Here is an 18,946-nt window from a genome sequence, read left to right as displayed (position 1 = left end):
TTCAGCAAGTTAACCTTTGACCAGATTTGATAAAATAATTAAACGTTTTATCACACCTTTTATAATTTTTCAGCTTTACAAAACTGTTGATAAGGTCCCCTGACAATACGAACTCACTACCGTTATGTCTTTGTCCAACTTTGTGTAACACTGTACAACACAATACTCATACAAAATGTCATGTTGACCTGTCAACCTTTTCGTCCAGTGATAGCACTAACCAATCAAGTGGTTATCAGTTGGTGCAGACACACAATCCAAACAGTTCCTACTAGAATATTTGAAATACGAATTTTACCAAGAGCGATTTTCTCGCATTGTGAAGTAAAATTGGCGCGCATGAGTCGCTGTCAATAATGAGAGTTCAGACTGGGCTCAATGGCAAGGTCACGTGGCACAGCAATTACTTCCTGTTTGTGACAGCAGAATAGCACTCTTGCTTCAGCGGCAGATGTAGCGAGTTCAAACGTCAAACGAGGTATGTGTTGATGTGTTTTATTATTTATTGATGGTTTCAGCAAATGACATGATAACACACCTTTACCAAATGTAATAGTTTCTGTGAATCTCTTGAAGAAAAAAATGGCATTTGTCTCAGGATTGCGTCGCGCGCCTGATGTTGTGATCGCGAGGTGACAAACGCTCGTGGTGGCTCTTAGTGTCGATGTCTTTTCCACATGAAGGTGGATCCCATTACCTGGGTCGGAGATAACATATAAACACCATCTGCTCAAGCGAATGTGTTTAACTGTGACTGCCTTCGCCATACACAGGCATTCTAGGCGTCAAGAAAACTTTACAATGTACCAATATATTGGTGCTGCATTCTACTGAAATACATTGACAGCACACACAGGACGAGATAATATGCCAACTGGCATTCAGTGCTCACAAGCTCATGCTCGTCTGTGATAACGTTTGTTGTATATCAGTTACATGGTTCATAATATTTCAAAAGTATTTGGATGTTATTTTGGTAATGGTTGAGTTAACATGTTATGAATGCATTCATGAATAAATCAATTTTGGTTAGGCGAATGTAGTAGTTAATCATTAACCTATACTGAGAGTTGTGCCATTTTGTTAATATGGTTAGACACAGTTTATAGCTTAACCAGATTCTGCAAGTGTATATTTAATAATAAGGTGATTCAATATTGATCGTAATCCAATAAATGAATCATGGTATTGCAGATTTTGTGTCTTTCACATGGAGATGGTATAACTGGTGAAGTGACAGTTGTTAAGATCTATCAGGGTGAACATTAAGATATTAATGTTATACAGTCTTCTTCCTGGTTTCTGTGTTGGGTTCTTTCTCCAGTGGTTTCCAACCCTGTTCCCAGGGTAATGTAGCCCCTGTCTGTCATCAACGATGAGACATTGAACCAAATACTGTAAACTGTCTTAGTGATGGTCACTAAACCTGTTCTCACCTGACATATGTCAAGAAATTATCTCAGACTTTAGCAAAAACTGATAACAAGGTCATTTTACTCCAGTTGATAAGACCTTGACTATCCCCATGTGGCTATCCACTTCTGGGTTTCAAATTGTGGTAATTCCTATGGATATTGAGGAAAATAAATGTACTTCCATAATTAAAATACTGATAAATATAATACAGTATAAATACCTGAGATATAGGGCTAATGGATACATGACCACGTTTTTTCAAGCTAGATGCAAAATATTGGTCGATAAATATTTCATTCACGTGGGAGCCACGAAAAACGGCACCTAACGAACATGTGATTTTGTTACAGAGATCGTCTCTGAAAGTTTTTACATGACATGCTAGTGCGTGACCATTGAATTGATATAAAGTAAACAGATTTGTGTAGTGATCTAAAACAAATGTAATCGATTTCAAAACTAATCCTTTTTAATTGGGTGTTAGAGCAATGAAAATAAAATAATCTCTTCTCGTCTCCAAAAACAGTAAATCTTGTATCATAGATCTTTTGCAAACATAAAAGGGTTTTAGAAGTTATGAAAACCAGTTACAAATAAGTTTTAAAAAAAAGCGTGGACTTTTAAACAGTACATAAAATGAAGACTCTGGTGGACAAATCACATTCATAGTATAGGCTATCTAGCTGTAGCCATGTGGAAGTTTGTGACGACATGAGAGGTGATTCTCTCACTCTTCCTGATCCTTCGGCTGCCAGTACTCCTGAGAGAACAACCTTGATGTCTGCAGCCAACAAATTTAATATCGAATCAGTGACTATCACTCAGAAGCAAATATTAATGCAAGAGGTGTGATTAGCTCAGGGATGACATGTGACTGAGCAATGACACCTGTATTTTTTCTATGTTATTGACCTATCTGAATAAAGTGTATGATATATCTATATTATCATATGTTTTTATTCTTGTGTCATGAAGTCTAACATGAAGTTTGTGAAATTTAAACGGTCGCAAAAATTTGGCTGTTTACAGTATATCTGAAACTGACCTTAGATTTCTTCGGTTTCTACAACAAAAAAGATTATGCAGACTCTGTTAAATGTGAAAATACCCATGACAAAGCAGTAATCTTTATTTAATTTATTTAATTTATTTAATTTATTTAATTTATTTTTCATCCCTTGTTCTGCCAGTACTGGATGTCAGTATGCAAGTAACACACTTTGGTGTGATTGCCATGATTGTTTATTGTAATATAGTTGATAAGTAGAAGAAAGAATACATTGCCATGTAACCGATCTGTAATACCTTGCATGTTTGTGAGGATGATAACTTAAAGTTACCTGATACTCATTAGTCAAAGGAAGCCTAGTGGTTAAGGCATTTGCTTGCAATGCTGAATTTCTGGTTTCAGTTCCTCACTAGGGTACAGTGTGTCAGGCCTATTTTTGTGTCCCTTACTGTAATATTGCCAGATTATTTTTAATGCAGGGTAAAACTATACTCACTCACGCATTCTTTCATTACCTGATATAGGCGATTACCGGACTCCTCTTTGTCATAGCAGTTTCAGGACAGACACGGAACAGTCAAGCAGTAGGTTTCATATGAAGGGTATTATCTGATGAGCGAACATATCCATTTAATAATCCTTATTTGTATAATTTCAAACACCCTTTTCTTGTATATTGTACGAGTTTGATTCATGTTATCCTCCAAACATAATAATCTTTCTTGAAATATTATATGGGTGGTTTGGGAGACGCAAGTAATTCGGTTAATTCAAGGTCATATTATCTGTGAAGGGAACAAATTTACAGATTTGGGTTTGTTTGAGTATTAGTGTTGTGGTTTTCAAACATTGTAAGTTTGTATCATGTGACACATATGCTTGATAAACAGATTTTCAAATCTAAATATTTCTTTATGTCCTGGTCGACTTGTTTTGTGAAACATGGAAGTGATAGATACATTTATATCATGTTTGTTATTGAGATATATGTAAATGAATTTTATTGACGTATTGACAAGAGGGTATCAATACTATCATATAAGTTCATACATTAATGTATAAAGTCTTCAGAGCAGAAACTGAAACTCAACACAGTGTCATGTACTTTGTATAACAAACTTAAGTTCACTAGTGTAAATATAACCACTTACTCCCAGCAACTCCTCTAAACCTTTGCCAAATGTTCTATACTGTTTAATGGTACTGTTTACACCAGGACTGATGTATTTTGAAACAAATTCAAAAGTTGAAAAGGTTATTGCCATGAGTTCAGGAAATGATAAAGATCAGTAAATATTGGTGAATTCTTAGCAAAACTTTACACCAAAATGCAACAGTGCACATACACCATATTTGCACATGCTTTTCGGCATTTTGAAACATGATACTCAGGCTTTTTATATGCATAAAGTTTGCAGTTGGTACCCCCAAGTTAGTGGAGAATCAAATCTTCAAAGTAACCACGTATATTAGTGTTCCCCCTAGGCACATTTAGGAGGGCACAACGCCCTGCCCTTTGACTTTCGCGCCCTGCCCTTTGACTTTTGCACCCTGCCCTTTTTCACCTCAATAGCAGTCCTTTACTATGACTAGTGTGTATTTTCCAGATTTGAAATGCTTTTTTCAAATCCTAATCTTAAAATACAAACTGAGAAGAGTAAAAACGAACTTTAGAATTGAAATTATAAGACAATATGACTTCTTGTACATTTTGTTGTTTTTTAAAAAATCTTCACCAACATGCCCTTTGAGGTTACGAAGTGCCGTTTTCCATGAATTTACTCTGCCCTTTCTGAGCCCTAGGGGGAACACTATATATATTCATAAAATATATTGAGAGTTTTAAGTGAGTCTAAACTTTTGATGGGAAGTATATTATTTATTTAATTTGTGAGTGAATCATAAAAATTAAACATGTATGGATAACAATGGGGCCTTCAGTGAGTCGATCTGGAACAATTTCATCTTCAGCAAGATGCCAACTATGTTGCTGTGGGATGTAGGTGAAATGGACCTGCACCCATGCCTAGAATTGAACCCAGATCTTCAGTGTGAGGAGCAAACACTGTATCTACTGTGCTTCCCTAGGACCCAAAGGATGTGTTGAGTGAACACAGTTACTTGACACTGGTCACATAAGATAAAAAATGTATCTATGTAACATCACTGAAGCTTAGTCACCTCTGGCTTTACAAAGTTATTCAACGTCTTGATTAAGTAGCCTATGTGCCATGGACTTTACTCAATTTTGTTTCAAATGAAAGTGTCATCTAAAATAGGCTTTGTTGTTTAACACTGTTATCAACAATTTTCCAGTCATTTGGTCTGGAGCAGACAATCCAGTGATAAACGGAATGAACATTAATCTATGCAATTGGCATGCATGACATACATCAACCAAGTCTGAAATTAGATTTCACATATACTACGATTGTCATGTATCTTTATGCAGGTAAAATCTTGTGATTCGGTATCAAGACTCAAGTCATGTTTGAGTGTCCCATGGGCTTATTTATACATACCTAGTAAGACTAAATACAAATATTATGCAACATGTACTTATGAAGAGAGCTGCAACTACAGGGGTTAAGTCGAGTGTTATGTACATGTATGTAATACCCTCTCCTTCCTTTCCAATGCATATCACCTGTCATATCAGTGAAGACAACATGCTAATGAATAGCACAATGTAGATAATAAGCATCTCAGCGACATCAGTAACAGCATCATCATCTACTGTGGGGACGTGTGTGATGCACCTCAAGTGTGTTAGACTGACATACAATCTTCACCTAGAGTCCGCCCTGACTACGACCCTAGCAGAGAGATTGGACGTACACCTAAAGTATTGTCGGGGACTTCTACAGCACACACGTTAGAATTTGTTTTGTTTTTCCAGTGTTTACTGGTTCTGTCTGACAGAAGAGCTGTACATCATTACCTGAAGGATCTCTTTGTTTCACACGCTCACGGTTTCATTATGTAGGCCGTGATTGTTGACGTGGTCCATGGAATGTTTGTTCCCTCTTTACTTAACACCTGTAATACTAGTTTCAAGGAAGTATACAGTTTTTAAAATGCGGTGGGTTTTTAGAGCGCAGTAAACATGTATGCAGTCTTATCAGTAACTTCCTGGTGTGAACAGTCTATCCAAACAGTTTTAAAAACAGTCTTAACTTTGTTTTTAAAAATCAGGCATAAATTCATCTTGCTTGAAAAGTTAACATACGTGAAAATTCAACTGAAATGATGAAATTAGAAACTGATTTTTAGGACAGAAAATGAGAAACTAGTCATGAAACTAGCTTTGTATGTGGCGTGTTGTTTATGCAGGTATTGAGTTCATAGCAGATGTTAAAATTTAGTAATTTTGAATAAAACTATTGTAGATCTGATGCAGTTTTGTGATTAGTCATCACGAGAACATTACTGCATGCTGCACATGCAGTATATGCGTCAGTGAATAAAGGTCGGTCATTACCCCAATGACATGTTGTGTGGTTTGTTTGTGTTTATGGAACATGAATTGATTGCAGAACCGAACAGCAACAGCAAGCAAGGTGATGGTGGCAGACTAAGAAATTAATAAAACTATGTGAGGAAACTATCGTATGGGCAAATTTCAAATCATTTTGGTCATAATTGTTCAGGTTCTGAGCTACTAACAGTAACAGATGATAAACACATTACGATACATATTACGACCTGAAGTGTTATTGGAGCGAGTTACAAGCCTGGCACTACTTACATATAATCATGTCTTATGGCACCTGAACATGTCACTTATAGAGACCCTACACAATAAGTTATGGCGTCAGGGAAAACTTGGACCTGTGCCACATGTAAGGGTCATTCATTATGTAAGCTACAGTACACATTGTAGACATATATTGCAGATCACATTCACCTGGCAGTTGGCTACAACATAAAATATGATATGATTTCACAACTTTATCGAACTAGTGTTTTGCCAGTTTGAATCTTAAACCTGACTTGGTTCCATCTAGTCTATCATCGACCCGTGAAGGTCCCAAGGTAGAATAGGCCTTCAGCAACACATGTTTGCCATAAAAGGCGACTATGCTTGTCGTAAGAGGTGACTAACTGGATCGGATGGTCAGGCTTGCTGACTTGTTGGACACATGTCATCGGTTCCCAGTTGCACAGATCGATGCTCATGTTGTTGATCACTGGATTGTCTGGTCCAGACTATTATTTACAGACCCTTGTCATACAGCTGTAATATTGCTGAGTGCGGCATAAAACTAAACTCACTCACTCACTAGTCTTATCATCACAGGAATACAGTTGTTATAGCAACTAATGAACTAGCTACAGTTGCATTATGCAACACTTTTAAACTTCCTGAATGCTGTAGGAGTTTTATCTTCTAGTGAATGAAAGGTCTTGTTTGTGTTACTGAATGTTCCGGGGGCCTGACTAACACTGAGGTCATGATAGAGTGAGTTTAGTAATATTTTAGTAATATTCCAGCAATAGTAGAGTGAGGATCATCAGAAATGGACTTCACACATTGTGCCCATGTTGGGAACTGAACCTGGGTGTGTAGCCTGACAAGCGAACACATTAACCACTACTCTACCCCACCACCCCCATGAGACATGAATTTCCTTGCATCATGTATGATGTACGTAGGTAATGTAAGGTAATAGAAGTTTTAGTTACAGGATGTTTAGTGCAGGATTTATTTGGTATATCCCACTGCCTAACATGTGATAAAAGCATTTTGTTGAACATTAAAAACATTTTCAATCATGTTAAAATCTCACTTTCTGTACTTACTTCATGACCATTCGTAACTACTCGTGTCATTCCGACAAGCCGGATGGCGACTCGTACCCCTCTCGTGGCCATGTTTACGACTGGGTCCTGTCTAAGTGCAAACGTGCATGGAGATAAAAATTGTCTAGTACTATTTCCAGGAAAGATAACTCTGCATTTCGAAAAATGGCTCTTAGAATATCCAACATCCCGTGGACAAAACAGCAATACGGTCATTACTTTTACATATATGTTTTAGTGTTGAAAGTTGTTCATCCTTAAGTTCAAAGTTTATGTTTAAATTGTGCTTAGTATAGTTTAGCGAAGTTTCAAAGTTCAACAGTCCCGCCATTTTAATGGTTTGAAAAGCGTTTCAGTACGTGCGATTTGATTGGTTTGCCACGATTCTTGGCAATGATGGCGTACGAGAGGGGTACGAGTCTTCTTGTAGGTCACAGAAAGAGGCGAGTTGTTAGGAATGACTTCATGACCAATCAAGGGCTTTGCATTTTGTGTTGTAAAGTAAACTGATGTCTTAATTACACCATTTTTTCATTGGTTGTGTTATTTGTTGAGTGCAAGCAACTTGTTGTTTCATGCTGTGCTCAGAATATTCCAGCCTTGTGATGGCAGATTGTAAATATTCTGGACCAGCAAATCAAGTGATTGACATGAGCATTGATCTAATCAAATCTATTACAATGACATGCTTGTACAAGTCAGCGAGTCTGATCACGTGATCTCATTAGTCAACTGTTAGACTAGAGAATCTTAGGTTTTAGAAAATCAGGTCTAACCTTGATCTTCATGGGGACGTGCCAACTGTGCATTTGTACGAATACGCAATGTGCATATTGCCATGAATAGTGAGTGCTGTACCTAAGTGTAATAATGTGTTCATTTCAATGTATCTTTTTGAAAATTTCTTTGTGACATTTTTTCATGAAGACCTTCCACTGAACATTCCTCACCTATACAAATTCCTGTATGAAATCATTTTTGTTTGTAATGTCAGTTCTGTTTACGATAGGCACATGGACTTTGACACATTTGTTCAGTCTCTGCTGGAGGGTCTCTGAGGGATGATGATACCGCCATTAAAAAGTTACGTATGTGTTGCTGTCAAGCAGATATCCTTGAATTTGTCATCTATGATGGATTGTGGGTGACCTTTACCCTTTCACCTCCACCCTACAGTTATGGCAGCCAGTATGTCACTATATTTGCTCTACTTTCCAGAAATAGTTTGAGGTAAATTAATTGAAGTTTTCACTTCTTTGTGCAATGTTTCAGTTTATTTCATGGTTCCTTCGTTTTAGTAGATTATAAACAATTATATTTTCCCCTTCAGTTCAACAGAACCAATCAGATTTCATCTCACTGCAAATTTTATATGGCAGCTCAGCAACAGTGCATTTCATGTTGGTAGTTTATCAGTCAGGCATGTATTTGATGATGTATGGAGTTCAAGAAGCTGATTTGTCTGAGTAATCCATCTATCTATATAGTTCAAGGGATCTGGTTCAGTGTGTGCTGCCTATAAGTATCTGTCTGTCTGTCTGTACCATTCCTTTAGCGATGTGACAGTTATCACTAGATGTGACTAGTAGAAGATGCATATTAATACTGGGTTAAAATGCAGTGTTGACTGTGGCATCTGAAGGCATCAGCACTCGCTCACAACACTCACCCACTCACTCACTCACTCAGGGCATTGTGCTATCCAGGTGGTTGAAGTGTTTGTTTGTCACACTGAGAATCCAGGTTCGATTCCCTACCTGGATACAATGTCAGAAGCCGATTTATGGTGCCCCCTGCTGGAATTTTGCTAAGATCATCTTAAAACCACGCTCACTCACTCACTCGCTCACCCACTCTCTCACTCACCCACCCACTCACTCACTCACTCACTCAAATGTTTTATGCAGTCACTTTACTTCCTCCAGTTCGGAGAGTGATGCCACAAATGGGCTTTACACATTGAGCCCATGTGAGGAATTGAACTAAGATATTCAGCGCGGCAAGCAAATGAGTACCCCAACGCCCCTTGGCTAATGATTATCAGGTAACTTTGAATTTTTCTCCTCACAAACATGGGTAATCGACAGAAATGGGTAATTGAACCTGGGTCTTGATGTACCTTGAACATTATCTAGCCTCATGTAAGAATGTTGAGTTTTGATTGGTCCACTTGACTCTGATAAAATACCATGTACATTCATCACGATCCGCAAGCGGGAGTATAAAAGTCATTTATAGCTAAAATGGATAGAATTATCATTAAAACGACCGCACGTTATCAGAAATGAGCGGTCCACTGTAACTTGATAACAACCGCAAAATGCTTGACGGCTGGTCATTATCAAGCCCGTTGTTAGGTGACGTCATAAGTAGCTCAGCTGGTGAAGTTCAATCACCTACGGCTCGTTTGAACTTGGGTTCATTATTGACCATATATCAGGCTCATGTTAGTCACATGTGCCTGTGCCATTATGCACTTTCCTGCCTGTGCCAGCCATAACGATTGTACCATAAACGAAAGCATACAGCAATGAAAATATCGACTTGAAGTCTAACATTGTTGATCACTGAAAACAATGGCGGCTGGTAGTATGAGCAAAGGTCAAGGTCGAATGTCATCACTCTCAATAGTGACGTCATCTGTGTTGTTCTATGACGTGTCTACATTTGTAAAATGTGTGTCAGTGACCTCTATCGTTTTGTTAGCAGTAAATGCTTCAAAACATTTTAATTTAACCATCCACCAATCCATGCATCCACCCATCCACCAAACCATGCATCCACCCACCCACCCACCGATCCACCCACCCATCCACCCATGCATCCACTCACCCATCCACCCATCCACCAAAACATGCACCCATCCACCCATCCACCAATCCATGCATCCACCCACCCACCTATCCAACCATCCACCAAACCATGTATCCACCCACCCACCAAACCATCCATCAATCCATGCATCCACTCACCCATCCAACCATCCACCAATCCATCCATCCATCCATCCAACCATCCACCAAACCATGCATCCACCCACCCTCCCATCCAACCATCCACCAATCCATGCATCCACCCACCCATCCACCAATCCATGCATCCACCCACCCATCCAACCATCCACCAAACCATGCATCCATCCAACCATCCACCAATCCATCCATCCATCCATCAAATCATCCAGCAATCCAACCGTCTATCCACCCACCATTAGGCTTCCAACCAACCAACCAACCAACCACTCACCCATGAACCCAGTGACCGCTATTCCATCTACCACCTTCTATTAAGTCTTCCATTTTGTCTAGGCCAGGTGTTCCAATATTATCTTTGCATGCAGTCGAAAGGAGCCTGGCTTGTTTTTGTTGTGATTTTATGACCGCTAATGTCACTGTCCACACATGCAACAAATCCTGGACCTGAAACACTGTGGGCTTACCACCAAGCTGCTTAGAAATGAATTTGTACTTTCTTTCCTGGTGCTGTGAAATCCATGTAAATCACATTTCTGGGCCATCCTTGACAGTGGTGGAAAGTGTTACAGCGCAGCTAAAATGGGCAAGGCTCTGATTCAATAGGTGATGTGTCATACAGGGTACATCCAGTACAATGTTAACACAACAGTGTACTCCTTCCACTGTCCGTTTTTTTCTAATGTGGCATGAAGATTGCTTGTTTGATCTGTTCACTGTATATGCACATGTTGTAGCTGAGGAATATATGCATTTAGATGTGCTTGGACGGACAGACATATAAATAACTCATAACCATGGTGATAGCACTTTTTCAGGATAAAACCCAACACCCATCTAAAAATGAATTTTGTTATCTCACAAGATAATCTCATACGATACTTTCATCCCACCCGGATTTCATCAAATTTATGATATCATGTGATATACAAAATGTGATGATGGTTTACCACTTTCTGCAATACTATACAGTTATCTCTTGGAAACTTGTGATGCCCAACAGATTATATGATGTCTACACTGTATCCAACATTTGTGCAATAGAGTCATGGTGATGATCTGCTTGAGTCCTTTGGAGCCGGTCATTACAATAATGTAGAATTGTAATGGTAGTCGTTAAAACAGTGTTAATGTATTCAGTATCAATGTTTCACCTAATATATAGTTCAAAGTTTGTCATTACACTGTTACAAACATCAGAAACCTAATGATTACATTGTTTTATGTATGGTACACTGTATTCTAATCATTTCTGTGTTATACTCCAGTATCATTCATTCATTCATTCATTCATTCATTCATTCATTCATTCATTCATTCAATCATTCATCCATCATTCATTCATTCATTTATTCGGCCATAAAAGGCAGCTATGCTTGTCGAAAGAGGCGACTAACGGGATTGGGTGGTCAGGCTCGCTGAATTGATTGACAGATGTCATCAGTTCCCAATCGCGCAGATCAATGCTTGTGTTGTTGATCACTGGATTGTTTGCTTTAGACTCTATTATTTACATACCGCTGCCATATAGCTGCAATATTGCTGAGTGTGGCGTAAAACTAAACTCACTAACTCACTCACTGACTGTAATCCCAATCACCTCTGTAGTAGCCTCCTCCTAGCTAGGGTATAACTTGTCATTCAACTCTGTAGTAACCTGTTCCCAGCTAGGGTATAACTTGTCATTCAACTCTGTAGTAACCTCTTCCCAGCTAGGGTACTCTCTAAACCCTGTTATTACAATGCTGTACAATTGAACACTTTAATCCCAGTCATTTATGTAACAAATACAGTATTCCTCAGCTGTACACAACAAATTCCAGCCATTAGAATGCAACACAGCTGTACATTTTGATCTCAGACTGCTTACAAGTTACATTATTGCACAGTTACACAGTTCTCCCAGTCCCAGACACATCGGTTAAGTCCACGGTTACTCCTGTGCATTGTGATTGGTGCTGATTCTGTAGTGGGTTTTAGAACATGATCAGTGCAGAATGACGGCAATGTTTGTGTAAACTATTACATTCAGCCTCTGCGCATTAATCTCTGACATGCTGATTGTTGAGTCACAATGCAGGCAGAGTACATGGTATCAACTATGCCGACCTGCAAAGGAGGGGAACAGCTGGGGCTATCAAGAGTCATAAAGATGGGTTGCCTGACCCACCTACAGCCTTACTTTTCATCCTTGCTGAAGCCTTCTTCCAAGGGTATAACTTGTCATTCAACCCTTCTACTTAGTATAAATTGACATTCACCACTGTAGTAACCTCCTCCTAGCAAGGGTATAACCTATCATTCACCACTGTAGTAGCCTCCTCCTAGCAAGGGTATAACCTGTCATTCACCACTGTAGTAGCCTCCTCCTAGCTAGGGTATAACCTGTCATTAACCACTGTAGTAGCCTCCTCCTAGGTAAGGTATAACCTGTCATTCACCACTGTAGTAGCCCCCTCCTAGCTAGGGTATAACCTGTCATTCACCATTGTAGTAGCTTCCTCCTAGCTAGGATGTAACCTGTCATTCACTACTGTAGTAGCCGCCTCCTAGCTAGAGTATAACCTGTCATTCACTACTGTAGTGGCCTCCTAGCTACGGTATAACCTGTCATTCACCACTGTAGTAGCCTCCTCCTAGCGAGGGTATAACCTGTCATTCACCACTGTAGTAGCCTCCTCCTAGCTAGGGTATAACCTGTTATTCACCACTGTAGTAGCCTCCTCCTAGCTAGGGTATAACCTGTCATTCACCACTGTAGTAGCTTCCTCCTAGCTAGGGTATAACCTGTCATTCACTACTGTAGTAGCCTCCTAGCTAGGGTATAACCTGTCATTCACCACTGTAGTAGCCGCCTCCTAGCTAGAGTATAACCTGTTATTCACTACTGTAGTAGCCTCCTAGCTAGGGTATAACCTGTCATTTACCACTGTAGTAGCTTCCTCCTAGCTACGGTATAACCTATCATTCACCACTGTAGTAGCCACCTCCTAGCTAAGGTATAACCTATCATTCACCACTGTAGTAGCTGCCTCCTAGCTAGAGTATAACCTGTTATTTAGTACTGTAGTAGCCTCCTAGCTAGGGTATAACCTGTCATTTACCACTGTAGTAGCTTCCTCCTAGCTACGGTATAACCTATCATTCACCACTGTAGTAGCCGCCTCCTAGCTAGAGTATAACCTGTTATTCACTACTGTAGTAGCCTCCTAGCTCAGGGTATAACCTGTCATCCACCACTGTAGTAGCCGCCTCCTAGCTAGAGTATAACCTGTTATTCACTACTGTAGTAGCCTCCTAGCTAGGGTATAACCTGTCATTTACCATTTTAGTAGCCTTCTTTTTCCTTACTGATTCTCTTATTCATGTGTCATAGTGGATCCAGATTTTGGCATAGCATCAACAACATGCACCTTTTGTAAGACAGCCCTGCAGTCTGTGTTATCCAGGAAGTTTTCCAGCAACTCATGACGTTGGTTGTCCTTCAGCCAAACATCACTGACTCACTAACTACCCTGATAAATGCCAATGTTATTAAGCAGGGCTTTTGTAGTCATGCAAAATCTGAACGTGCTGACCTCTATCACTTTATCAACTTGGTACAGGACCAGATTTCCTTTGAAGTTTACTCTCAGCCATAAAATGTTTTCTGTTGGTAAGAACTATTTTCTGTGAAATGAATCACCGTGGTTCAGAATTGGTTGATAGTGATACAACTACTGTTGCCATCATCTTTTTCCAAGTTGTGATGGAACAGCTTGTGAGTTTGTCACACTTTGCTTCCACTCATAGATTCAAAGTGGGAAGACCATCAAAATAGGTGCCAAGTATTCCGTGCCTGCCTCCACTGTGGATTCCCAGGGAAGAACTGGTCCCAAGAGAATAGGCCCTCAACAGTGTTTGCAATGCTTTAATTTGCCAGCTGGCCATCAGGGCCTGCTGCTGCCTGCAAGCTTTAAAATCTACAGGCCCTGAAATCTGCAGGCCTATTTTGTTAAAGTCAGGCCAGTAAAAACAAAATACACAACACTGTTCACAGTTTCACACTGTTACTACAAAGTTGGTGCAGACAGAAATTTATATTGTAGTAACGACTATTGTAGCCATTCCTCTGTACAAGGTGCTGAAATACTAGGAAGTTATTGTAACATGATCAGTCATGGATGGTTCTCGAACATTAACAAAAATAATATGGGAAAGATTCTGACTGAAAAAAAACCCAAATTGACAAATGAAACTGCAGGCCTGATGCAAAAACAACTGGCACCGGGCCTGCAGGCAGGCAGTTATTGCACATGCTGGTCCTCCTGCTTGTCTTCTGTGGGTATTCTGGAGTAGAATAGGTCGCCAATGGTTCTATGGTACCAAAAAGGTCCCACTGTGCCATGCTGGTTTTATTTCTCAACATCTCTTAAGTAACATGACCACAATATCCCATTTGTGGAAATGAATTCTTGAAAGAACTTATTATGCATAATCAGTTGGCATTGCTCCACATTCAGAAAATTCCAATCAGAAATAAATGAGGACTAAATTGGAAAAAGCCCCATGCTTTGAAAACTTGATATCGAAATCTGTGCCAAGTACTGAAGGGATTATTATTTGATTAGATTATTTTCTCAACGAGCTGAACTCTAACTAATGAATATGGAACCTCTGTGCTATAAGGAGAGTGTCTGCCGGTGAGACTTTTATCATGTTAGCTGGAAAATAGCATCATATTTGAAGAGATGTTGTCAAGAAGTAGGATATATGGCGGTGGTTAAAACTTGTGTTATTCAAGTATGTTAGATTAACCTGGCCAGTTTGTTTACATTCAACACAAGTACCAGATTAGTGAGTTAAATTTTACGCGGCACTCAGCAATATTCCAACTATATGGCGTTGGTCTGTAAATAATCAAGACTGGACCAGACAATTCAGTGATCAACAGCATCAGCATCGATCTTCGCAATTTGGAACTGATGACAGGAGTCAACCATGCCACTCACTCTTATGCCCGATGTCTGGAAGTGACAGTATCATCAACATGTCACAATGAAGTGACATTATCAGTTGTAAACATGACAGCATATCAGGGCACTCTCCTTCTACTAGGTGATCTGTACACTAAGATCATTGGCATTGGAACATTGATACTTCAACATGTGGTCAAAAAGTTTTGCCAGTAGCAGAATCAAACTCCCACACTTAATCACATGCTTACAAAGCTTGATATGAGCATTCAAGCCTGTACTGGTGCAGCCTGAAACTTCAAATGTCATGTCATGCACCCAGTGCTTGTTAATTCTTTGCTTCAGGATGAAAACAGAGTGAGCTGGCTTGGAGCAGTGACTGAAGGACTGAATGACTTAATGACTGATAGACCAAATGACTGATTGACTGATAGACTGAATGGCTGATAAAATGATTGTATCAGACCCAGAACAATTTTGATATGATGATGTTGCAGTTGTCATCCATAGTAAAACTCAGTTATAAATGATTGCATATTTTATACTGAGCATCAGGTGTATACAGGTTTTTGTCAAGTGCAACAAGGTTTCATAGTGGAAGTTTGTCTCATTTCCCTAAATTGAACTTTATATTTGCTTTGAGAAGGGCAGTGGTAAGACATAGAGAATCTCTTCTGAGTGTCTTTGCAAACTTATGTTTATGTTTTTCAACAAATGTTGATATATTTGATATCAGAAGACATGAGGGTGAGATTCAGTTTCTCATAATAAATCACCTGTCATTAGTTTTCAATGAAAAAATGTACATCACTCTGCATGGTACTGCCATTAGACTTGCAGTGCAGTGATGTCATAACATTGTGACATCATCAGGTTTTTGATGTCATAGGATTGTGAATCATGTAATTGATGTCAGACCATTGTACAAAAGTTACTATCAAAGTGATGTTGCCTTCTATTTCATACAAGAAATATCTTCCCTGAAACACAGTTTTGAATGATAAAATTGTAACTCTCATAATCAGAGTCATATGTTAAATACTTACTAGACTGATTGCCTTTGCAGCTGACACAGTTCATGCAGTAAGACACAGAATAGATATGACCTATGTGTGCACTCCCCTTTCCACAAACACACACACACACACACACACACCTCTCCTTTTTCTAATCAGCTATTTTGGGGTCTATTTCTGGTCGTGCTAGGTCTAGACATAATTTGTTCCACTGTGACAGCGTCTGTGTATGGGGGATCATGATTAATGGCAAGACTGGTCCACAAAAGAATAGAAGACGGAAAGCAAACAAGATGGTGTTTATAGAACCAGAATTAAGTTTGCTGGAACTGTCAGTTTATGGAAGCCTAGTGTCCCTTTAAATGTTTGATAATAATTTCTGTTAGCATCCAAGTGTTATTGCATAGACTGACACCTGTGAGTGAGGTTATTGATAAATGCCTCAAGTAGTATCGCACCTTAAGTAAACATCCCAGACTTGAATCCTCTGAAGAATTGCAGGATGCTCCTTCGGTGCCTTGTGATTGGTTCTGGAAGTAGTTTTGGCAGATGCAGTTTTACATGTGTTGAATTCAGTCGTCAGTGTGAAAATGTACTGGACAGGTGGATGTTGATTGACGTTGGAAGAAGGATGGTCCACTGGTCTCAGGGATTATGTCCCTTTGTCATGCCAGGATGAATCCCAGTTATGATCCTTGGTTTGCCATGATCCTACTCTTGCCCATATTCAGGAAGACTTACATGTATTCATTCAACATTGTATATTGCTCTTTAGAGTTATGTCCCTTACCCATGCCAGGATGCACTGGTGGTTTGTATGGTTGTGGTTATTGTGTTTTTGAAACCTTTGAATGATCAAATGGCCAGAAGTTCCAAATGCATAGTAGACTGTAGATACTATTCTCATGTTGATCTTAATGTGATGATGGTACAGTACTGTTGAATCCTGGTATTTGTGAGTTTGAAAATATTTGTTCCTGGGACTTGCTGTCTACTTCATATGTATTTTGGGGCTATATTCTATCTTATTTATAGTGTTGTTTCAGGTTGTGGAATTTAAATATTTAAATAACTCATCACTAAACATTAACCACATTTTGCTGTAACTCAAAAGACATGATTAATGCTTGTAAGCAATTACAAGTCATGGTGTTTTCAGGGAAAATAACATGTTTCATTTACAAGCAGTGTATTACGTATTGTTTTGTGTCAAAACTTGTCTCGCTGTTTAAGAAGGTTTGTAGTAAATTATATAAGGTTCAAGCAAACAGTTGACTTAAGATTACAAGTCATCAAACTATTGTATAAATTCAAGATCAGTTTGATATTTTAGCAGGTAAAGGCAAAGTCAGTGGTCACATGGCACGTACTTATACTGGCTTAGATTGAAGTTTGCCTCTGTTACCATAGTTACTCATGACCTTCCAGCTTTCCAAATCTTCAGGAAAGAAATCTCCAGAAATACCTACATAAATTTTCATGTAGTGTTAATTAGTAGTCATCCAAGATGTACTAGGTGATTGTAGTTGCAGATGGAGCCGAAACTTTGCAATGTGTGTAATTATACTGCTCAGTATTAACAAAATACTAAAATAATCTTGCATAAATTGTTCTTCGGATTACTATAACAATACATATGACTGAAATGTTCCATATTTAAGTCATATATCATGTTCTGGTTTGTTGTCTGCCGTCAGTATTCAAACTACATCACTGTCGTCTCTGCATATATGAGTCTGGACCAGGGTGAGTGAGTGAGTTTGTTTTGATGTTGCTTTGAGCAATATTCCAGCAATATCATGGCAGGGAACACAAGAAGTGTGCTTTACACATTGTACCCACACATGTGGTGAATGGAACGCAGGTCTTCAGTGTGATTAGTGAATGCTTTAACCATTAGGCTACTCTACCACCTCGAGTCTAGACCAGACAATCTAGTGATTGATGTCATGGGGATTCCAATTCTGATATGATGACATGATCCACATGAATCAGTGAATCTGATCATCCAGTCCATCTGGTTGACATTTACAACACCTGTTGGGATCTCCATTGTTATCCAGAATTCCCAGAGATGTCCATATAAATCCATTTAATTCACGGGTATCATGTTTATGTGTTCATTGTAATTCCTGCATTCTGATTGGCTGAACTGTTGTTATTGCATTCAGAGTTTTACACCAGATTTTAAATCATTCCTTAATGAACCCCAAATACTCAGTTCAACCTTAAATTAGTAATTGAATGCAAATATCGAAATACCCAAGGTATTTGGCAGGTTAGGATGAATTCATCTCAACCTTGAATGACCTCTCCAGACTACACTGTACACTGTACAGTAACCCCCGCACAAATGTTGATATTTATACTTCAGGCTTAAACCCACTTCAACCAACACCAATGAATTATTTGCATGACATATTATCCTACACTCATTAAGTAAATGTCAACCTTTGCAATATCGGAAGTTGACTTGATTTATGATGTGATTAATCTTCATGGTTCTAGTGCACAGTTTCTGTTCCATTTTAGACATGACAGTGTGAGTAAGTACGTCATTATGAGTCGTATTGATTTGCAGGATTTAAATAACTGTGCTGTGTCTATGAGGAAGTTGGGTCATGGGGAACACCTGACACACCTGAGGCTACCTCCGTCAATTAGGCTGATTTACCTGTGTTGGATTTTCATTACCTGGCAGTGTGCCACAAGGCCAGGTGTTTTCTTATTACTCATGGTTGTGGAAGCTTTGACCCATTACGTGTGTAATCACAT

General features: G+C 39.0%; 1 protein-coding gene across 1 annotated transcript in view; it reads left to right on the top strand.

Moving 5' to 3' along the window:
* Window positions 1-389: 389 nt before the first annotated feature.
* LOC137281870 (phosphatidylinositol 3,4,5-trisphosphate 5-phosphatase 2-like) overlaps window positions 390-18,946 on the top strand; it is an 84,256-nt gene continuing 65,699 nt past the window's right edge. The window contains exon 1 of the mRNA XM_067813546.1: window positions 390-478. The gene's annotated coding sequence lies outside the window, so the exon portion shown is untranslated. The remainder of the gene's footprint in view (window positions 479-18,946) is intronic.

This window comes from Haliotis asinina, chromosome 4 (genome assembly GCF_037392515.1).
Source record: "Haliotis asinina isolate JCU_RB_2024 chromosome 4, JCU_Hal_asi_v2, whole genome shotgun sequence".
Taxonomy (NCBI): domain Eukaryota; kingdom Metazoa; phylum Mollusca; class Gastropoda; order Lepetellida; family Haliotidae; genus Haliotis; species Haliotis asinina.
This window is presented reverse-complemented; position numbering and strand designations above follow the sequence as displayed.